At 37.3% G+C, this 20,788-nt stretch overlaps 2 long non-coding RNA genes across 2 annotated transcripts; one reads left to right on the top strand and one right to left on the bottom strand.

Moving 5' to 3' along the window:
* Positions 1–3,454: 3,454 nt before the first annotated feature.
* Positions 3,455–4,105, top strand: LOC121631156. Its single transcript, XR_006008680.1, has 3 exons — positions 3,455–3,552; positions 3,652–3,801; positions 3,896–4,105. It is a non-coding gene; the product is annotated as an uncharacterized LOC121631156 (long non-coding RNA).
* An 11,529-nt stretch (positions 4,106–15,634) lies between these two features.
* Positions 15,635–16,285, bottom strand: LOC121630639. The gene is made up of 3 exons (XR_006008562.1): positions 16,188–16,285; positions 15,939–16,088; positions 15,635–15,844 (listed from the first exon to the last, which is right to left on the bottom strand). It is a non-coding gene; the product is annotated as an uncharacterized LOC121630639 (long non-coding RNA).
* Between the last annotated feature and the right edge of the window lie 4,503 nt (positions 16,286–20,788).

Below are 20,788 nucleotides of genomic sequence, written 5' to 3'. Positions count from 1 at the left end.
CTCCTGTAAAGGCTGATCTTCTTAAAATCCTGTTTTTACATTAGAAAAAAGCTAAATCACACAAATTGAAACACCATCATCGAACAGGCTCTTGATCAAATATCATCATAAATACTTTAAAAACATAATTATTGTATTTTTAAATGAGACATATTTGAAATTGTTTAGCAGGTTTGCAATGAGCAAACTCAAACATCTTAACTCAACCTTAAATTTCACATTTTTATCACAAGAATTGCTTTTGGACCCAAACTAAGACAAAAACATCAGAGTCTAACAAAAATCCAACAAGTCACATAGTTTATTGATTATTTTAACCCCTCGTTGGAAGAGCTGTATGTCTGGACAGTGAATGAAAGTGAACTAGCAGATCAGATGGTTAGAGAACAAGAATGAAAACATTGTTATTTGTAGTAGCTGCAGCAGTGCAGTAAAGAAAGCTGGAAGGTTTTAGTTTAACAGCAGAAATATTGAACCTGCAGACTGAGAATCAGAAACTCTGCAGCGAGACTCAGAAATTGTTCCACTCGTGTTTGGTTTCAAGCAGTTAAATGAGACGTTTGTTGTGTTAACGACTCCTTGTGGTGCAAAGTAAACATCACATCATTAGATTCATTTTTAATCAATAGGTTTTAAAGCATTTATTATCATGTGTACAGTAAAGAAACAGGTTTTCCTGCAGCTTGGAGACTCCATCTGCTGCTGAGTGGAGGCTGCACAAGCTCAGACATGAAAATCTTACTTTGCCGTCCACACTGAATAACACGAGAATTTATAATGAGTATGAAAGTATACAAATAGAAATAAAATAAAAAAATAAAAATATTTAACTACATAAAAACAACCAAACTAAATATTTCAAAGTTAAGGGAAGAAGGCATGCAAGGAAACAAAAGCATAAAAATACTATTACTGGAAGAAAACACAAACAAATAAACATTTACATAAATGTGCAAACTGTTGGAGGTAGATAACAGCATGTGCAAAACTGCCTGAAATTTTAAATGTGCAAAACTGTCAGTGATGAACAGTGTGATATATGTTTATATTAGTGCTGTGGTTCCCAACCTGGGTTCTGGGACACCCCGAGCGTGTCCCCCAAAGGGCCCATTGGGATTCATGTCTACACATTGTCCCTACTTTAAGATAAGTAAGGCTCTGTGTTGTTAATATAACTTTGGTTTTATGGAAGGACAGGATTCATCCAGACAAAGTTTTTACTATCAAATAATGACAAAACTAGAACAGGGTTGGAATTTACCTGCTAAATCTACAGTTTCCTCTACTATCATTTTACCATATTAACATCAAGTTGACTATTATAAAGAAGTTATTAGTTCACACGTCATCATTACTAAAGTTTTCTGGAGGAGATGAAACCTTTAACTCTTCAGTTTAAGGAACATTTAAACATTCCAGTTACTCTTCATGGGTTTTATATATCAAACCAACACATATCTGAAGCTGCACAGAGTAAATAAATAAATCCTGGTGAAGAATTCAGTTTAAAGCTGTTCTCTGGATGCTCATGATGGAGTTTAAAACTTTCACTGAACTCTACTGAAGACTGTCACATTAAACCATCAGTAAATATAATTTCTAAACAAATCTCATCACAGACAGAGTATGCTGATGCTTTAGTATCAGTGATGTAGAGCAGAGGTGCAGCAGTCTGTGTTAGTGATCTTTATTCTCTAAACACTCATTTTCAGTAAAATGTCTTTGAATTAGAGATAAAATCGATGGTGATAGCTACAGCTTTTGCATATTTAGTTTATAAATTAGATTTTGTTCAGCTGACAGCTTCATGGTGTCCAACAAGGCAGCAGTCTGTCATTCACAAACTTAAATTCAGCGTTGAACTAAACTGGTGAATCTTTGGACAGAAACATCTCCTGTCTGCACAGTATTTTAATATTTGACTGGTACAAACAGAAGAAAAAAATCTCTGAAAAACTGAGCATTCATTCATTTCATCAGATATTTCTCTACACGAGTCTTTCTAACATAATCAAACTGGCTTTTCTGTGTTTCTGATTAAAGCAACGCTATGTAACTTTCTGACCTTAAAATATGTTTCTGACTCATTTTGATGACACAGTGACTTTTATTCCTGGAGCCATCGTTGCCCTGCAGTGTCCTGAGACCGAGAAACTGAAATTCACAATGTTTTTTAAATCATTACAGCTGAGTTTTGCTTTTCACTCCACATCACACGCTAGCAACTAGATATCAACACACCAGTTCTTTTGAACACTGTGACGGATTTATCAAAGAAATGCAAGAGGACATTATCAGAGGAAACGAGGAAGAGAAAGACAGAGACAGAGCAAGAGATTAGAGTCAACATCAAACTGGCTTTTACTGGCTGGAGAGATCTCAGAGAAGAGAAAGGATGCAACACAGAAGAACTAATTAATCACAGTTAGGGGCAACCTCACTGAGAAAATCTTCTCAAAGTTCAATAGTTCAGCTTTAAAATCAGAAATAATGTAGAGGGAAGTCCTGCAGGGGGAGCTCCAGGACCACTGCATCGATGATAGAGAAGAATCAAAGGTATTACGATCACAGCACACACACACCTGCAGCTGTATAATACATCTGTAACACAGCCTGAGAGTGGAACAGAACATGAACGTCTTATAACAAGGCCTGCTCACATCGTCTGACTTTCTGTTGTGGACGTCAGATCATTAAAAGCTTCAGTTTTAGCTAAAGTAAATCTTTATTCTCGTGTTTTTAGAGTTTAATATTTCAGTCATATTTTGTTGTGATATTTAATGATGAGAGAAAGAAAGAGTTCAGCATCCTGGACTGTTTCACTCACTCATGTTATGTTGATGGAAATGATGTTAACCAACCAAACAAACCAATAAAGGATCAATACAGAAACAATGAAAAAGAAATAAATTAGTTTTTTTTATCAGGATAATTGTTTATTATCTGGTTGTTGTTATAGTTTATGGTTTTGATTAGTTGTTTTTTCCTCATACATAATCTAAACACATGATCAGGTGTTAGAAATGACAGGAAACTGTTTTGGTCAAAATTCTGTCACATGATTTTTGTGTCACATAAAAAAAATGATCCTCTAGTTTTACAGCTGTGTTTACTTCAGTTCATCATCACATGTAACAAATGTGACCTTCTGATTGGTCCACATGATCAGAGAACGTCACACCCCGCACTGACACACCTTCCTGCATCTCTTCATCTCTGTGGAACTACACTGATAGATAACTGAGTTTTTAATCAGTTTTAGAACATGACTGCTATCAGACATGGTCTCCTCAGCTTGTTGGTGTTTTACTCTGGATGAAAGGTAAACATCTGGAACATCAGCAGATTGATTTCAGCGATTAGAAGATGAAAACATCTGTGAAACGATAAACTACCAGAATATTTACTGATGGTAACTTTGACTGTTGTCCACACAGGTCTGACTGATGGAGGTGATGTTAAGCAGACCCCCATACTGTGGAGGAAGAAGGGTGAAAATGCAACAATACTCTGTAACCACACGAAGGGTGCTACTTACTACCAGATGTACTGGTACAGCTACCAGAATTAATGCAAGACAAATCTAATAAAAAGTTTGGTTTCTGCTGTGATCACGCCCACTTACAGAGCACATGTTCATTTTCCTGACAGGAGGCTTTAAGAACAAGAGAGATCAGATCATCTGCTGACACACTGAGAATATGCTGCACAGTCACAGAGAAATTATCACTGAACAAAACAACAAGAACAGCATGAACTTCATTCTATTAATATTTGCTTTCAACACTGCGCTGGTTTCAGGTGAAAACAATTTTATTACTAGTTTGAAAAATCACTTTAGGCTACTCTGATAATTTAATGAATAATATTGTTGTTTTTCTCCTCTTTAATACAGGATCCTCTCTCAGTGACCTCGTCCACCAGACTCCTCAATATATTCATGCAAATCCAGGAGGAACAGCTAAAATCACCTGTTCTCATAGTATCCATAGGTAAAAGTCATCAGAACAACAAATCTGCTGTATTTTAGGACAGAGATAAAACAAACATGTTTTTCTGAAGGGAGGCATGCATGTTATGTGTATGAATGAGTCCATTTAAGAGAAATTATGTTCAGGTGTGTGTTTTTACATTTGTTTTGTGTCTTTTTTTTTTTTTTTTTTAACTGACGTTTTTTATTAACTTTTCATTTTATACATACATACAAAGAACAAACACACATAACACATAAACATACATAAACAGCACGGTTGTACCCAACAAAATAAAATGGCATATAATCATTTGGTAGTGGAAAGTCTGTCATGAGATCTGATAAATGACATAAAACGACACCATATTTGGCTTGTTTTAACCTGGGCATTATTTACCTTTGCAATTAAAGATTCAAAAGAAGCAGTCTCTGTCATAAGTTTAATCCAATCCTCATTCTGAGGCCTGTGGGGACTTTTCCAGTTCCTCCGAATCAATCTTGCAGCCACAATAAATCCAGCCACCACAAGTCCGAACATTTCTTTTGTAAACCCAGGGGGCATGAGAGAGCTATCTCCCAACAGACACAGTTGGGGTGATCTAGGTATGGATAACCCAGTCCACTTCTCCAGATTTATAATGACTTCAGTCCAAAAAGAAAACACCAAAGGACATTCCCAGAAAACATGAAGATATGTACCAACATTATTGCCACATTTCCAACATTTATTATCTTGCAGTAGAACCATTTTAAACATTTTTGATGATGTATAATAATACTGGTGTACAATCTTGTAATGAATAAATTTACTTCTGGCATCTCTTGTAGCCCAGCCTATGTTTGAAATTATATCATTCCATACATCTTCGCTAATCACTATATTCAGGTCCCTCTGCCATATTAATCTCAGACTATTAGAATAGAATAGAATAGAATAGAATAGAATAGAATAGAATAGAAATACTTTATTAATCCCTTCGGAGAGCCCTCAGGGAAATTTGGGTACCAGCAAACAAAGCCCTTCTTGTTGTCCTAAAAGTTTTTTATAAATTACTGATGCAGAATGTAAATTACTAGGCGAGTTTAACCAGTCCTTGATAATATTTTCTTTCTGCACCAGTTTTAGATCAAGGGCAGAGTTCACACTACTCCTAAGTTGTAAGTACTTCCAAAAATCCCCTTTATCTGTCATAGTGAAAACTTCTTTTAAAAGACTAAATGGCAAAAATACATCATCCTTGTATAAATTCTCTATTTTTTGTACATCTTTCTCAAGCCATTTACGCCACAAGAAGGGAGATTTTCCTACACGAATTGCCGGATTATTCCAGATTGAGGAAATGAATTGTTTATAAGGGCAGATTTCAGGTATTTTATGTGCTCTGGTCCAGGCCCATTTTGAATGCAGCAAAATTGGGTCCTGCTGCATTGTGCCAATAGATTTTTGAGAGAGGAGCTGAATGACATTAAAAGGAGCTGATAAAATTTTCTCAACCTTAACCCACCCTAGACTCGAATCTGGTGTTTTCCAATGTCTACTCAATTTACTCATTTCGAATGCAATGTTGTATAGCTCTAAATCTGGAAGTGCCAGACCTCCACTGTCTTTTAAAGCGCATAAGTTTTGTGTCTTTTTTTAATGTAAAGCACTTTGTGCTACTTTTTGTATGAAAAGTGCTTTGTAAATAAAATATGATTTTATTGATTTGATGGTTGCTGTTCTTGTTGGTGTGATAAAAACCAATCAGTCTAACAGTGAGATGCTTTATCTTTAGCCTTCTTTCATATCTTTTCTTCTTATCACACTATTCAGATTAAATCTCCATGACTATTTCTGTCAGGAGATAAAAAACCTGTTGTGACATCTCAGTGGATGAGAAACATGTGGATGTGTAATGATGCTTTTTAACCACATGAGGGAGGTAGAGACTAAAAAAATGGAACAAACTAATAAAATGACATTCTCCTGTATTTTAAAGTGATTTTAGCCAGACCGAATAATTCTATTTGTGTGAACTGCACGAACCACCATTCTCACTCTCTAAAGCAGCAACATCCCCACTCAACAGAACAACAGATATACACGCTGTCAATATAGTAAAATACCAGTATTCAATGATAGCACTGTTAATACAGTCAATACTGACAAAAATAAAGACAAAAGGACAAATGAATTGTTAAATATCTACATTGACTGTGTTTCAATACACCTATATATTTGTTTAACTTGGTGAGTTCAGTTCATACATTTTAAAATGAACTAGTTCAGTTCATAATTTAAATTTTTGAACTAAGCTCACAGTTTTAAAAATGAACTACTTCATAGTTATTCTTTTCCAATATGTTGCTGTAAGCTAATATCCTCAAAATACTGGCATATTCCTCTTGCTGTCATCCATTCAGTCCACACTCGTAGCCAGCTGCAGCTTTCACCCCTACAGTATAAAAACATGAGGAAAAACTTGCCTGATTGGTCTTTTTTTAATGAGGAATTATCAGAGGTAGGAACCCAGCTGAGGTAGGAAACAAAGGATGTAGCTCAAAGTGCAATATTTAAAGTGCAAAACATTTAAACATTATTTATCTTTTCATTAAGTCACTTTTCATTTTTTTGTGATGTATTTTTTCTGACTTGTTTGTCCAAAGAAAAGTTCTATAACTTGGGTCATAAAAGTGCAATATTCAGCCCAAATGAATAAGTAAATACCAAAACAAAACAAACAAAAAAAAAGACATGCAAGAACATATGTCTTGCATTTGTCAAGTTTATGAAAGCTGAGGGTTCCTCTTTAATTAAAGGCTACAGGTCTCCGACAATATAGTGCAAAAGGTTTTCCAGATGAAGACAACAGAGCTGCTGCTACTGTATGCCGTTATTTAGTTTTGGGTGGGAGCAGACCCGGCTGCAGAAACAAATTAGAGGGGGGGCATCACACTTATTCAGGGGGGCATACTTTTTCAACCTACATTTTATATGACTTAGGATGAACAGTGGCTCTGCGGCTACTCCTACAGTATTAACAAATCATTTTCTCCCACTAGAAAAAGGAAAGTTCATCCTAAAATATAAATACACACACACACACACACACACACACACACACATATATATATATATATATATATATATATATATATATATATATATATAAAACAAACAAAATACCATAGTGAAGTGCTGAGTCCATTTAATAAACTCAAAACTCAAGAACAGCAACAGGGTCTGGGTCATACAGAGAGCAGCACCATACAGCTTCACTTCTCTTTTAAAAATAAGCAAAATCTGAACACTGGATCAAACATTCAAGCTGGGCAAGGTAGCTACAGCAGCTAGGGAGCACAAGGAGCAGCACCAAGCAGTATGACTCATCTGCATGATGGAATAAACGTGAGTAACGTTGTCAACAACAACATAAGCACCGAGCTCCCTAGCTGCTGTAGCTAACCCTCCTAGCATGACTGTTTACTCCAGTGTTACTGCTGACAACGGTCCTTATGTTTCCATTAGAAGTGGAGCTCTATGGCACTGCTTCCTGCTCGCTCACGCCTGTCCGTCTTGTAGTTTTTGGAAATATGCTCATGCCGATGACGGCAAAAAGCAGCTAATCTCAGCAGCCGGACCGGTGAGCGTAATCGTTTGACCTAATGACCCGCCCCCCTCCGTTTGTAATTGGCTAACATGTTGCCTTTGTTCATTGGTTGGATTGTAGGATTGACACATCAAGATAGATAGTTTGAAAGGAAGATGGATACTCCGATTAAAAAAACAAAACCCAGACCCAAATAAAATAACGAAAAACTGCTTTTAGTCCAGGGCGGGCATAGCTGAGTCCATGGGCGGGCACGGCCCCCCAATGCCCGCCCATGCCGACGGGTCTGGGTGGGAGACAATCTGCTTTAGCTCGCCGTTGCCAAGTCTTTAGCTCTCTGTACTCTCCCTCAGGATATGAGCATCATGAACATAGCCCAGCCACTTCACGACACAGTTTGTGATGGTGAGGTCAGGGTCGCCCACAAGTTGGATGTTGATGATGTGCCTCCCCTTCTCAGATGAGGAAACCTGAACAGTCTTTGTTTTGTTAACAAGTGGACATTGAGCCTTTTTTCTTTAAGATGTTTTCACACTATCCACAATGTAGGTGGACATGTACTTGTTTTATATGTGTTGTGGCTCCTAAGAGGTGTTAGGGCTGGGCGATTAATAGAATTTTAATCGCAATTACGATATGGGTTTTCAACGATCATAAAAATGAAATGGTCCGATTATTTTTGTCCTTCACAGTTTCCTCCCGTGCTGTTCTCAGTTGCTAATCGAGCGCCGCAGGCATTGCAGCGCTCTGGTGCAGACTCCTCCCACAGCCCCGACTGCTTTAGTTTTATTCAGCGCGAGTTGCAAACACCTTGCTAGTTATGGGCTGGACACACGGGAGGCGACGTCGCTCCTTCTCCTTCATTTTCTATCGAACTTGCGCGATGAGGCGGAAATCGCTGCCTCCTCCAGCCAAGCGACAGGCACCTGTCGTGCATTCTATGGAGAAATAAAACCCACTATTTAAGAAGATCTCAATTAACTAGAGAATACAATGAAGGTGGCATTAAAGCTTTAGATTTTGAGGCCTTAATTGGTTCTTTTAGAGTAAACTGGTTAAAAACTTTTTTTTCACTCCCCAACTCCATGTGGTTTCATATTCCTAGAGCTTTATTCAGAAGAATTGGTGGCTTAGACCTGCTGCTCAGATTTGACTATGACCTAACCAAAATTCCTATCCAGTTATCCAAATTCCACGAACAAGTCTTGCACTTTTGGAAAATGATATTCACTCACAACTTTACCCCACATGGTTCTGTGCTTTGGAATAACAGGGCAATATTAATTAATAGGAAATCAGTCCTTCTAACCGAATGGTACGTGAAAGGTATTCTGTTTATAACTGACTTGATGGATGACAGTGGTGCTTTGTTAGACTATAAGAAATTATAGTCTAACAAAGCTGTAAGCAAATACTCTCAAAATACATGTAATCCAGCTTACTTTCACCCCAATTGTTCAAAGCAAAATAGGATTGGATCATCCTGATCCAGAATCCCGTTTTTCAGAATTACCAAATCCGGATTTCCAGCATGTAAATCAATGTGGGCTTCCGGCTATGTGAAGAACAACAGGTAGAAGAGACGGTATGGGGTCACATCAAGTGATTTATTTTTGTTAGACAACACACAGAAACCATAAACATCCACTTCGACTTACGATTGTATGACACCCCTTAGGGCTGCTCGATTATGGGAAAAATGATAATCACGATTATTTTGATTGAAATTGAGATCTCGATTATTTAACACGATTAGAGAAAGAGAGAGTTGGGGGGGGGGGGGGGGGGGGGGGGGTCATTAAGACATTTTAAGTGTTTACTGTGGTAAGACAGACTAGTTTCTTTCTACCAGGTCCCCGTTGCTATTGTTTGTCTCAGACCAGCAGCTATGGTCTGCCAGGTGTGATCTGGAAAAAAAACATTTCGTTTTCACGTTGAAATCCGCGTCAATAAAAGGTAGCGAGACATTTCTATACGGCTTGACCACAGGTCCGTCTTTCACAACACCCTCACCACACTCATCATACAGGGCAGGAGAGACACTCCACTAAAATGGTATTGAGATGGCAGTGATGCCATTTGTCAAAGTGTTGATAAGTTTCTTAAATCCCAGATTGTTTGCTGTGTTAAACGAGAAAAACATTCTGTTTGTTTATAACGTTTGTCTCTCTGTGACTCTGGGAGCTGGTGGATTATTTAATCGCGACTTACAAAAATAGAACATTGTTCTATTTTCTTGTGTCGCATCGCAAGCTTCCGTATACACATCTGCGTGCACGAGCGCAACATTTCACATGCACGACAGGTGCCTTTTTTTTTTTTTTTTTTTTTTTATTGAATAGAATAAGGTACAGTACAACATCATGTAGAGGTACATTAAACAATGCAATATAGTGACAGAAGGGAAAAGAACAGAAAATGGGACAATATGAGTTACAACCAGTAATGTAAGGCAATAATAAGAGGAGCAATTATCAAAACAAAAGAAATTTGGAGACATTTGAGGCAATTTTTTGGGCATATTTGGATTTGAGACACCTCAATGAGGAGTAATAAAGTTTGAAGTCATTCAAAAAATGCTTAAAACATGGGACAGAGCTCCTCCATTTACTGCAATGTCTGTGGTATTTAGCAAGCACCAAGACAATATTCACTACATCAGTTATTTTGTTATCAAGATCGTTCATGTAATATAACACAAAGCTTGAGGTGAATTCAGGGATGTTTGTTATTTTTAAAGACAGCCAGTTTCTAATGTCACTCCAAAATTTAGTAGAAATGGGACAAGTAAAGAAAAGATGTTCCAAGGTTTCTACAGGGTGATCACAAAAAAAACAGCCAGCTAGATCAAAATTAAACCGCTTGTGTAGAAAGTCAGCTACCGGATAAATTTTATGACAGATTTTAAAATGAATCTCTTTGACCTTCGGTGGAACTGGCCATTTAATGAATTTTGAGAAAGCATTTCCTGCTATGGCTGACTCTACTGCAGCTGATTTTCTGTTATAATCGCTGAACAGTTTAGATCTGAATGCAGCAGTCAGAACAAAGTTGTTGCATTTTTTATTGGTTAAGTTACCGTAGTCTCCTATTATTAGTTCAGGTCAGGTTGAAGTGACATTAGAGTACATTAGTGTATTTTGGATAAGATTAATTAGGGCAACAGGAATTGCTTTACAAATTTTTTGGTATTCTTTAAGAGTACAGACCAGGTCAAACTTTTCTACCAATTTCTTATAGTCTAACAAAGCACCACTGTCATCCATCAAGTCAGTTATAAACAGAATACCTTTCACGTACCATTCGGTTAGAAGGACTGATTTCCTATTAATTAATATTGCCCTGTTATTCCAAAGCACAGAACCATGTGGGGTAAAGTTGTGAGTGAATATCATTTTCCAAAAGTGCAAGACTTGTTCGTGGAATTTGGATAACTGGATAGGAATTTTGGTTAGGTCATAGTCAAATCTGAGCAGCAGGTCTAAGCCACCAATTCTTCTGAATAAAGCTCTAGGAATATGAAACCACATGGAGTTGGGGAGTGAAAAAAAAGTTTTTAACCAGTTTACTCTAAAAGAACCAATTAAGGCCTCAAAATCTAAAGCTTTAATGCCACCTTCATTGTATTCTCTAGTTAATTGAGATCTTCTTAAATAGTGGGTTTTATTTCTCCATAGAATGCACGACAGGTGCCTGTCGCTTGGCTGGAGGAGGCAGCGATTTCCGCCTCATCGCGCAAGTTCGATAGAAAATGAAGGAGAAGGAGCGACGTCGCCTCCCGTGTGTCCAGCCCATAACTAGCAAGGTGTTTGCAACTCGCGCTGAATAAAACTAAAGCAGTCGGGGCTGTGGGAGGAGTCTGCACCAGAGCGCTGCAATGCCTGCGGCGCTCGATTAGCAACTGAGAACAGCACGGGAGGAAACTGTGAAGGACAAAAATAATCGGACCATTTCATTTTTATGATCGTTGAAAACCCATATCGTAATTGCGATTAAAATTCTATTAATCGCCCAGCCCTAACACCTCTTAGGAGCCACAACACATATAAAACAAGTACATGTCCACCTACATTGTGGATAGTGTGAAAACATCTTAAAGAAAAAAGGCTCAATGTCCACTTGTTAACAAAACAAAGACTGTTCAGGTTTCCTCATCTGAGAAGGGGAGGCACATCATCAACATCCAACTTGTGGGCGACCCTGACCTCACCATCACAAACTGTGTCGTGAAGTGGCTGGGCTATGTTCATGATGCTCATATCCTGAGGGAGAGTACAGAGAGCTAAAGACTTGGCAACGGCGAGCTAAAGCAGATTGTCTCCCACCCAGACCCGTCGGCATGGGCGGGCATTGGGGGGCCGTGCCCGCCCATGGACTCAGCTATGCCCGCCCTGGACTAAAAGCAGTTTTTCGTTATTTTATTTGGGTCTGGGTTTTGTTTTTTTAATCGGAGTATCCATCTTCCTTTCAAACTATCTATCTTGATGTGTCAATCCTACAATCCAACCAATGAACAAAGGCAACATGTTAGCCAATTACAAACGGAGGGGGGCGGGTCATTAGGTCAAACGATTACGCTCACCGGTCCGGCTGCTGAGATTAGCTGCTTTTTGCCGTCATCGGCATGAGCATATTTCCAAAAACTACAAGACGGACAGGCGTGAGCGAGCAGGAAGCAGTGCCATAGAGCTCCACTTCTAATGGAAACATAAGGACCGTTGTCAGCAGTAACACTGGAGTAAACAGTCATGCTAGGAGGGTTAGCTACAGCAGCTAGGGAGCTCGGTGCTTATGTTGTTGTTGACAACGTTACTCACGTTTATTCCATCATGCAGATGAGTCATACTGCTTGGTGCTGCTCCTTGTGCTCCCTAGCTGCTGTAGCTACCTTGCCCAGCTTGAATGTTTGATCCAGTGTTCAGATTTTGCTTATTTTTAAAAGAGAAGTGAAGCTGTATGGTGCTGCTCTCTGTATGACCCAGACCCTGTTGCTGTTCTTGAGTTTTGAGTTTATTAAATGGACTCAGCACTTCACTATGGTATTTTGTTTGTTTTATATATATATATATATATATATATATATATATATATATATATATGTGTGTGTGTGTGTGTGTGTGTGTGTGTGTGTATTTATATTTTAGGATGAACTTTCCTTTTTCTAGTGGGAGAAAATGATTTGTTAATACTGTAGGAGTAGCCGCAGAGCCACTGTTCATCCTAAGTCATATAAAATGTAGGTTGAAAAAGTATGCCCCCCTGAATAAGTGTGATGCCCCCCCTCTAATTTGTTTCTGCAGCCGGGTCTGCTCCCACCCAAAACTAAATAACGGCATACAGTAGCAGCAGCTCTGTTGTCTTCATCTGGAAAACCTTTTGCACTATATTGTCGGAGACCTGTAGCCTTTAATTAAAGAGGAACCCTCAGCTTTCATAAACTTGACAAATGCAAGACATATGTTCTTGCATGTCTTTTTTTTTGTTTGTTTTGTTTTGGTATTTACTTATTCATTTGGGCTGAATATTGCACTTTTATGACCCAAGTTATAGAACTTTTCTTTGGACAAACAAGTCAGAAAAAATACATCACAAAAAAATGAAAAGTGACTTAATGAAAAGATAAATAATGTTTAAATGTTTTGCACTTTAAATATTGCACTTTGAGCTACATCCTTTGTTTCCTACCTCAGCTGGGTTCCTACCTCTGATAATTCCTCATTAAAAAAAGACCAATCAGGCAAGTTTTTCCTCATGTTTTTATACTGTAGGGGTGAAAGCTGCAGCTGGCTACGAGTGTGGACTGAATGGATGACAGCAAGAGGAATATGCCAGTATTTTGAGGATATTAGCTTACAGCAACATATTGGAAAAGAATAACTATGAAGTAGTTCATTTTTAAAACTGTGAGCTTAGTTCAAAAATTTAAATTATGAACTGAACTAGTTCATTTTAAAATGTATGAACTGAACTCACCAAGTTAAACAAATATATAGGTGTATTGAAACACAGTCAATGTAGATATTTAACAATTCATTTGTCCTTTTGTCTTTATTTTTGTCAGTATTGACTGTATTAACAGTGCTATCATTGAATACTGGTATTTTACTATATTGACAGCGTGTATATCTGTTGTTCTGTTGAGTGGGGATGTTGCTGCTTTAGAGAGTGAGAATGGTGGTTCGTGCAGTTCACACAAATAGAATTATTCGGTCTGGCTAAAATCACTTTAAAATACAGGAGAATGTCATTTTATTAGTTTGTTCCATTTTTTTAGTCTCTACCTCCCTCATGTGGTTAAAAAGCATCATTACACATCCACATGTTTCTCATCCACTGAGATGTCACAACAGGTTTTTTATCTCCTGACAGAAATAGTCATGGAGATTTAATCTGAATAGTGTGATAAGAAGAAAAGATATGAAAGAAGGCTAAAGATAAAGCATCTCACTGTTAGACTGATTGGTTTTTATCACACCAACAAGAACAGCAACCATCAAATCAATAAAATCATATTTTATTTACAAAGCACTTTTCATACAAAAAGTAGCACAAAGTGCTTTACATTAAAAAAAGACACAAAACTTATGCGCTTTAAAAGACAGTGGAGGTCTGGCACTTCCAGATTTAGAGCTATACAACATTGCATTCGAAATGAGTAAATTGAGTAGACATTGGAAAACACCAGATTCGAGTCTAGGGTGGGTTAAGGTTGAGAAAATTTTATCAGCTCCTTTTAATGTCATTCAGCTCCTCTCTCAAAAATCTATTGGCACAATGCAGCAGGACCCAATTTTGCTGCATTCAAAATGGGCCTGGACCAGAGCACATAAAATACCTGAAATCTGCCCTTATAAACAATTCATTTCCTCAATCTGGAATAATCCGGCAATTCGTGTAGGAAAATCTCCCTTCTTGTGGCGTAAATGGCTTGAGAAAGATGTACAAAAAATAGAGAATTTATACAAGGATGATGTATTTTTGCCATTTAGTCTTTTAAAAGAAGTTTTCACTATGACAGATAAAGGGGATTTTTGGAAGTACTTACAACTTAGGAGTAGTGTGAACTCTGCCCTTGATCTAAAACTGGTGCAGAAAGAAAATATTATCAAGGACTGGTTAAACTCGCCTAGTAATTTACATTCTGCATCAGTAATTTATAAAAAACTTTTAGGACAACAAGAAGGGCTTTGTTTGCTGGTACCCAAATTTCCCTGAGGGCTCTCCGAAGGGATTAATAAAGTATTTCTATTCTATTCTATTCTATTCTATTCTATTCTATTCTATTCTAATAGTCTGAGATTAATATGGCAGAGGGACCTGAATATAGTGATTAGCGAAGATGTATGGAATGATATAATTTCAAACATAGGCTGGGCTACAAGAGATGCCAGAAGTAAATTTATTCATTACAAGATTGTACACCAGTATTATTATACATCATCAAAAATGTTTAAAATGGTTCTACTGCAAGATAATAAATGTTGGAAATGTGGCAATAATGTTGGTACATATCTTCATGTTTTCTGGGAATGTCCTTTGGTGTTTTCTTTTTGGACTGAAGTCATTATAAATCTGGAGAAGTGGACTGGGTTATCCATACCTAGATCACCCCAACTGTGTCTGTTGGGAGATAGCTCTCTCATGCCCCCTGGGTTTACAAAAGAAATGTTCGGACTTGTGGTGGCTGGATTTATTGTGGCTGCAAGATTGATTCGGAGGAACTGGAAAAGTCCCCACAGGCCTCAGAATGAGGATTGGATTAAACTTATGACAGAGACTGCTTCTTTTGAATCTTTAATTGCAAAGGTAAATAATGCCCAGGTTAAAACAAGCCAAATATGGTGTCGTTTTATGTCATTTATCAGATCTCATGACAGACTTTCCACTACCAAATGATTATATGCCATTTTATTTTGTTGGGTACAACCGTGCTGTTTATGTATGTTTATGTGTTATGTGTGTTTGTTCTTTGTATGTATGTATAAAATGAAAAGTTAATAAAAAACGTCAGTTAAAAAAAAAAAAAAAAAAGACACAAAACAAATGTAAAAACACACACCTGAACATAATTTCTCTTAAATGGACTCATTCATACACATAACATGCATGCCTCCCTTCAGAAAAACATGTTTGTTTTATCTCTGTCCTAAAATACAGCAGATTTGTTGTTCTGATGACTTTTACCTATGGATACTATGAGAACAGGTGATTTTAGCTGTTCCTCCTGGATTTGCATGAATATATTGAGGAGTCTGGTGGACGAGGTCACTGAGAGAGGATCCTGTATTAAAGAGGAGAAAAACAACAATATTATTCATTAAATTATCAGAGTAGCCTAAAGTGATTTTTCAAACTAGTAATAAAATTGTTTTCACCTGAAACCAGCGCAGTGTTGAAAGCAAATATTAATAGAATGAAGTTCATGCTGTTCTTGTTGTTTTGTTCAGTGATAATTTCTCTGTGACTGTGCAGCATATTCTCAGTGTGTCAGCAGATGATCTGATCTCTCTTGTTCTTAAAGCCTCCTGTCAGGAAAATGAACATGTGCTCTGTAAGTGGGCGTGATCACAGCAGAAACCAAACTTTTTATTAGATTTGTCTTGCATTAATTCTGGTAGCTGTACCAGTACATCTGGTAGTAAGTAGCACCCTTCGTGTGGTTACAGAGTATTGTTGCATTTTCACCCTTCTTCCTCCACAGTATGGGGGTCTGCTTAACATCACCTCCATCAGTCAGACCTGTGTGGACAACAGTCAAAGTTACCATCAGTAAATATTCTGGTAGTTTATCGTTTCACAGATGTTTTCATCTTCTAATCGCTGAAATCAATCTGCTGATGTTCCAGATGTTTACCTTTCATCCAGAGTAAAACACCAACAAGCTGAGGAGACCATGTCTGATAGCAGTCATGTTCTAAAACTGATTAAAAACTCAGTTATCTATCAGTGTAGTTCCACAGAGATGAAGAGATGCAGGAAGGTGTGTCAGTGCGGGGTGTGACGTTCTCTGATCATGTGGACCAATCAGAAGGTCACATTTGTTACATGTGATGATGAACTGAAGTAAACACAGCTGTAAAACTAGAGGATCATTTTTTTTATGTGACACAAAAATCATGTGACAGAATTTTGACCAAAACAGTTTCCTGTCATTTCTAACACCTGATCATGTGTTTAGATTATGTATGAGGAAAAAACAACTAATCAAAACCATAAACTATAACAACAACCAGATAATAAACAATTATCCTGATAAAAAAAACTAATTTATTTCTTTTTCATTGTTTCTGTATTGATCCTTTATTGGTTTGTTTGGTTGGTTAACATCATTTTATTTTAGCTAAAACTGAAGTTTTTAATGATCTGATGTCCAGAACAGAAAGTCAGACGATGTGAGCAGGCCTTGTTATAAGACGTTCATGTTCTGTTCCACTCTCAGGCTGTGTTACAGATGTATTACACAGCTGCAGGTGTGTGTGTGCTGTGATCTTAATACCTTTGATTCTTCTCTATCATTGATGCAGTGGTCCTGGAGCTCCCCCTGCAGGACCTCACTCTACATTATTTCTGATTTTAAAGCTGAACTATTGAACTTTGAGAAGATTTTCTCAGTGAGGTTGCCCCTAACTGCATCTAATTAGTTCTTCTGTGTTGCATCCTTTATCTTCTCTGAGATCTCTCCAGCCAGTAAAAGCCAGTTTGATGTTGACTCTAATCTCTCGCTCTGTCTCTGTCTTTCTCTTCCTCGTTTCCTCTGATAATGTCCTCTTGTATTTCTTTAAAAAAATCCGTCACAGTGTTCAAAAGAACTGGTGTGTTGTTATCTAGTTGCTAGCGTGTGATGTGGAGTGAAAAGCAAAACCCAGCTGTAATGATTTAAAAAACATTGTGAATTTCAGTTTCTCGGTCTCAGGACACTGCAGGGCAACGATGGCTCCAGGAATTAAAGTCACTGTGTCATCAAAATGAGTCAGAAACATATTTTAAGGTCAGAAAGTTACATAGCGCTGCTTTAATCAGAAACACAGAAAAGCCAGTTTGATTATGTTAGAAAGACTCGTGTAGAGAAATATCTGATGAAATGAATGAATGCTCAGTTTTTCAGAGATTTTTTTCTTCTGTTTGTACCAGTCAAATATTAAAATACTGTGCAGACAGGAGATGTTTCTGTCCAAAGATTCACCAGTTTAGTTCAACGCTGAATTTAAGTTTGTGAATGACAGACTGCTGCCTTGTTGGATACCATGAAGCTGTCAGCTGAACAAAATCTAATTTATAAACTAAATATGCAAAAGCTGTAGCTGTCACCATCGATTTTATCTCTAATTCAAAGACATTTTACTTAAAATGAGTGTTTAGAGAATAAAGATCACTAACACAGACTGCTGCACCTCTGCTCTACATCGCTGATACTAAAGCATCAGCATACTCTGTCTGTGATGAGATTTGTTTAGAAATTATATTTACTGATGGTTTAATGTGACAGTCTTCAGTAGAGTTCAGTGAAAGTTTTAAACTCCATCATGAGCATCCAGAGAACAGCTTTAAACTGAATTCTTCACCAGGATTTATTTATTTACTCTGTGCAGCTTCAGATATGTGTTGGTTTGATATATAAAACCCATGAAGAGTAACTGGAATGTTTAAATGTTCCTTAAACTGAAGAGTTAAAGGTTTCATCTCCTCCAGAAAACTTTAGTAATGATGACGTGTGAACTAATAACTTCTTTATAATAGTCAACTTGATGTTAATATGGTAAAATGATAGTAGAGGAAACTGTAGATTTAGCAGGTAAATTCCAACCCTGTTCTAGTTTTGTCATTATTTGATAGTAAAAACTTTGTCTGGATGAATCCTGTCCTTCCATAAAACCAAAGTTATATTAACAACACAGAGCCTTACTTATCTTAAAGTAGGGACAATGTGTAGACATGAATCCCAATGGGCCCTTTGGGGGACACGCTCGGGGTGTCCCAGAACCCAGGTTGGGAACCACAGCACTAATATAAACATATATCACACTGTTCATCACTGACAGTTTTGCACATTTAAAATTTCAGGCAGTTTTGCACATGTTGTTATCTACCTCCAACAGTTTGCACATTTATGTAAATGTTTATTTGTTTGTGTTTTCTTCCAGTAATAGTATTTTTATGCTTTTGTTTTCTTGCAAGCCTTCTTCCCTTAACTTTGAAATATTTAGTTTGGTTGTTTTTATGTAGTTAAATATTTTTATTTTTTTATTTTATTTCTATTTGTATACTTTCATACTCATTATAAATTCTCGTGTTATTCAGTGTGGACGGCAAAGTAAGATTTTCATGTCTGAGCTTGTGCAGCCTCCACTCAGCAGCAGATGGAGTCTCCAAGCTGCAGGGAAACCTGTTTCTTTACTGTACACATGATAATAAATGCTTTAAAACCTATTGATTAAAAATGATTCTAATGATGTGATGTTTACTTTGCACCACAAGGAGTCGTTAACACAACAAACGTCTCATTTAACTGCTTGAAACCAAACACGAGTGGAACAATTTCTGAGTCTCGCTGCAGAGTTTCTGATTCTCAGTCTGCAGGTTCAACATTTCTGCTGTTAAACTAAAACCTTCCAGCTTTCTTTACTGCACTGCTGCAGCTACTACAAATAACAATGTTTTCATTCTTGTTCTCTAACCATCTGATCTGCTAGTTCACTTTCATTCACTGTCCAGACATACAGCTCTTCCAACGAGGGGTTAAAATAATCAATAAACTATGTGACTTGTTGGATTTTTGTTAGACTCTGATGTTTTTGTCTTAGTTTGGGTCCAAAAGCAATTCTTGTGATAAAAATGTGAAATTTAAGGTTGAGTTAAGATGTTTGAGTTTGCTCATTGCAAACCTGCTAAACAATTTCAAATATGTCTCATTTAAAAATACAATAATTATGTTTTTAAAGTATTTATGATGATATTTGATCAAGAGCCTGTTCGATGATGGTGTTTCAATTTGTGTGATTTAGCTTTTTTCTAATGTAAAAACAGGATTTTAAGAAGATCAGCCTTTACAGGAGGAGATATAATGAACACAGATGTTGTTTCAAACATGAACAAACATGTTTTCTTAGAGGAAAAATAAGTTGGGCCTACGTAGGAATAACCTGCTGTCGGACACTTTAGAAGCCAGAATTTAGTAACCTGTTGAGCTGGCCTTTAAATATTATTTAACTTTTTGTGTTTTCATGTAGTTATTAACACAGAAAAAGAGGAGAACACATCTTATTACTTTTAATGCTTTTATGAGTGTTCATCATCTCATGATGTTATATATTTAGGTTACATGCCAGTGCCTTTAAAAGTTTTTACTTTACTCTGTAAATAACCGTAAACTAAATGCTACAGATATGCAGCTGAGTTGGCTGAACACTGGCAGCTGTCTTTGGACAACACAACTTATTTTATATGTTTCAATCTGCATCAACACAAAAACATTCAGGAACAAATTTCTGCTCCAGATGACAGTAAACAGCTGCTGTTTCCTACATGTTCAGACACATGTTCGTTTTTTAGCTTCAGTTGACCCAGAAATAGAAGCTTTACCAGCTGTTTGCTCAGAGATGTGCAGAGTGTGTGTTGGTGGGGGTGTTTGTGCACACATGCAGGTGCACCCAGAGAGCCGGAGGTTGCGGTGAAGTGGAAAGTTTCACCTCCGTCGTTTCTCAGCACAGAGAAGGAGCTGCAGGCTGCTCTGTGACCACATCCTGGCCTCTGCTGGTGCTCTCAACTCCTCTGCAGGTTTCACTCCTCGTCTCATCTTCCTCGCCAACAGCAGCTCTGACCTTCTTCTTCACAGAGATGAACACACTCACTTCCTGTTGTTATGTGGCAGAAAAACACTCTTACATTTACTTTCCTGCATGTTTCAGTCATAGAGGGAATGTAAACTGTAAAAAACCTCTCTAATTATGCAAAGTGGAAAAAAAAACTTAGTTCATTTAACCTGCTTTCATTTTCTCAAGATACCATCTGAACCTTGATGTTGTGTAATAATTAGTCAAAAAATGTAAAGTGTGTTTGTTTATTGGAAAACTTTGGTGGTGACTCAGTTAATCTAAGTTACTTCGCCTTAATGTTGTAAAAAAAAAAAAAAACTGACATCTCTGAAAAAAACAGATAGATAAGCCTGCAGCTAAAAATATCTGAAACTGTCTGTGGAACAAGTGATGTTTAGTTTAGGATGAGGCAT

The sequence above is a fragment of the Melanotaenia boesemani genome, chromosome 20 (assembly GCF_017639745.1).
Source record: "Melanotaenia boesemani isolate fMelBoe1 chromosome 20, fMelBoe1.pri, whole genome shotgun sequence".
In the NCBI taxonomy this organism is placed as follows: Eukaryota; Metazoa; Chordata; class Actinopteri; order Atheriniformes; family Melanotaeniidae; genus Melanotaenia; species Melanotaenia boesemani.
This window is presented reverse-complemented; position numbering and strand designations above follow the sequence as displayed.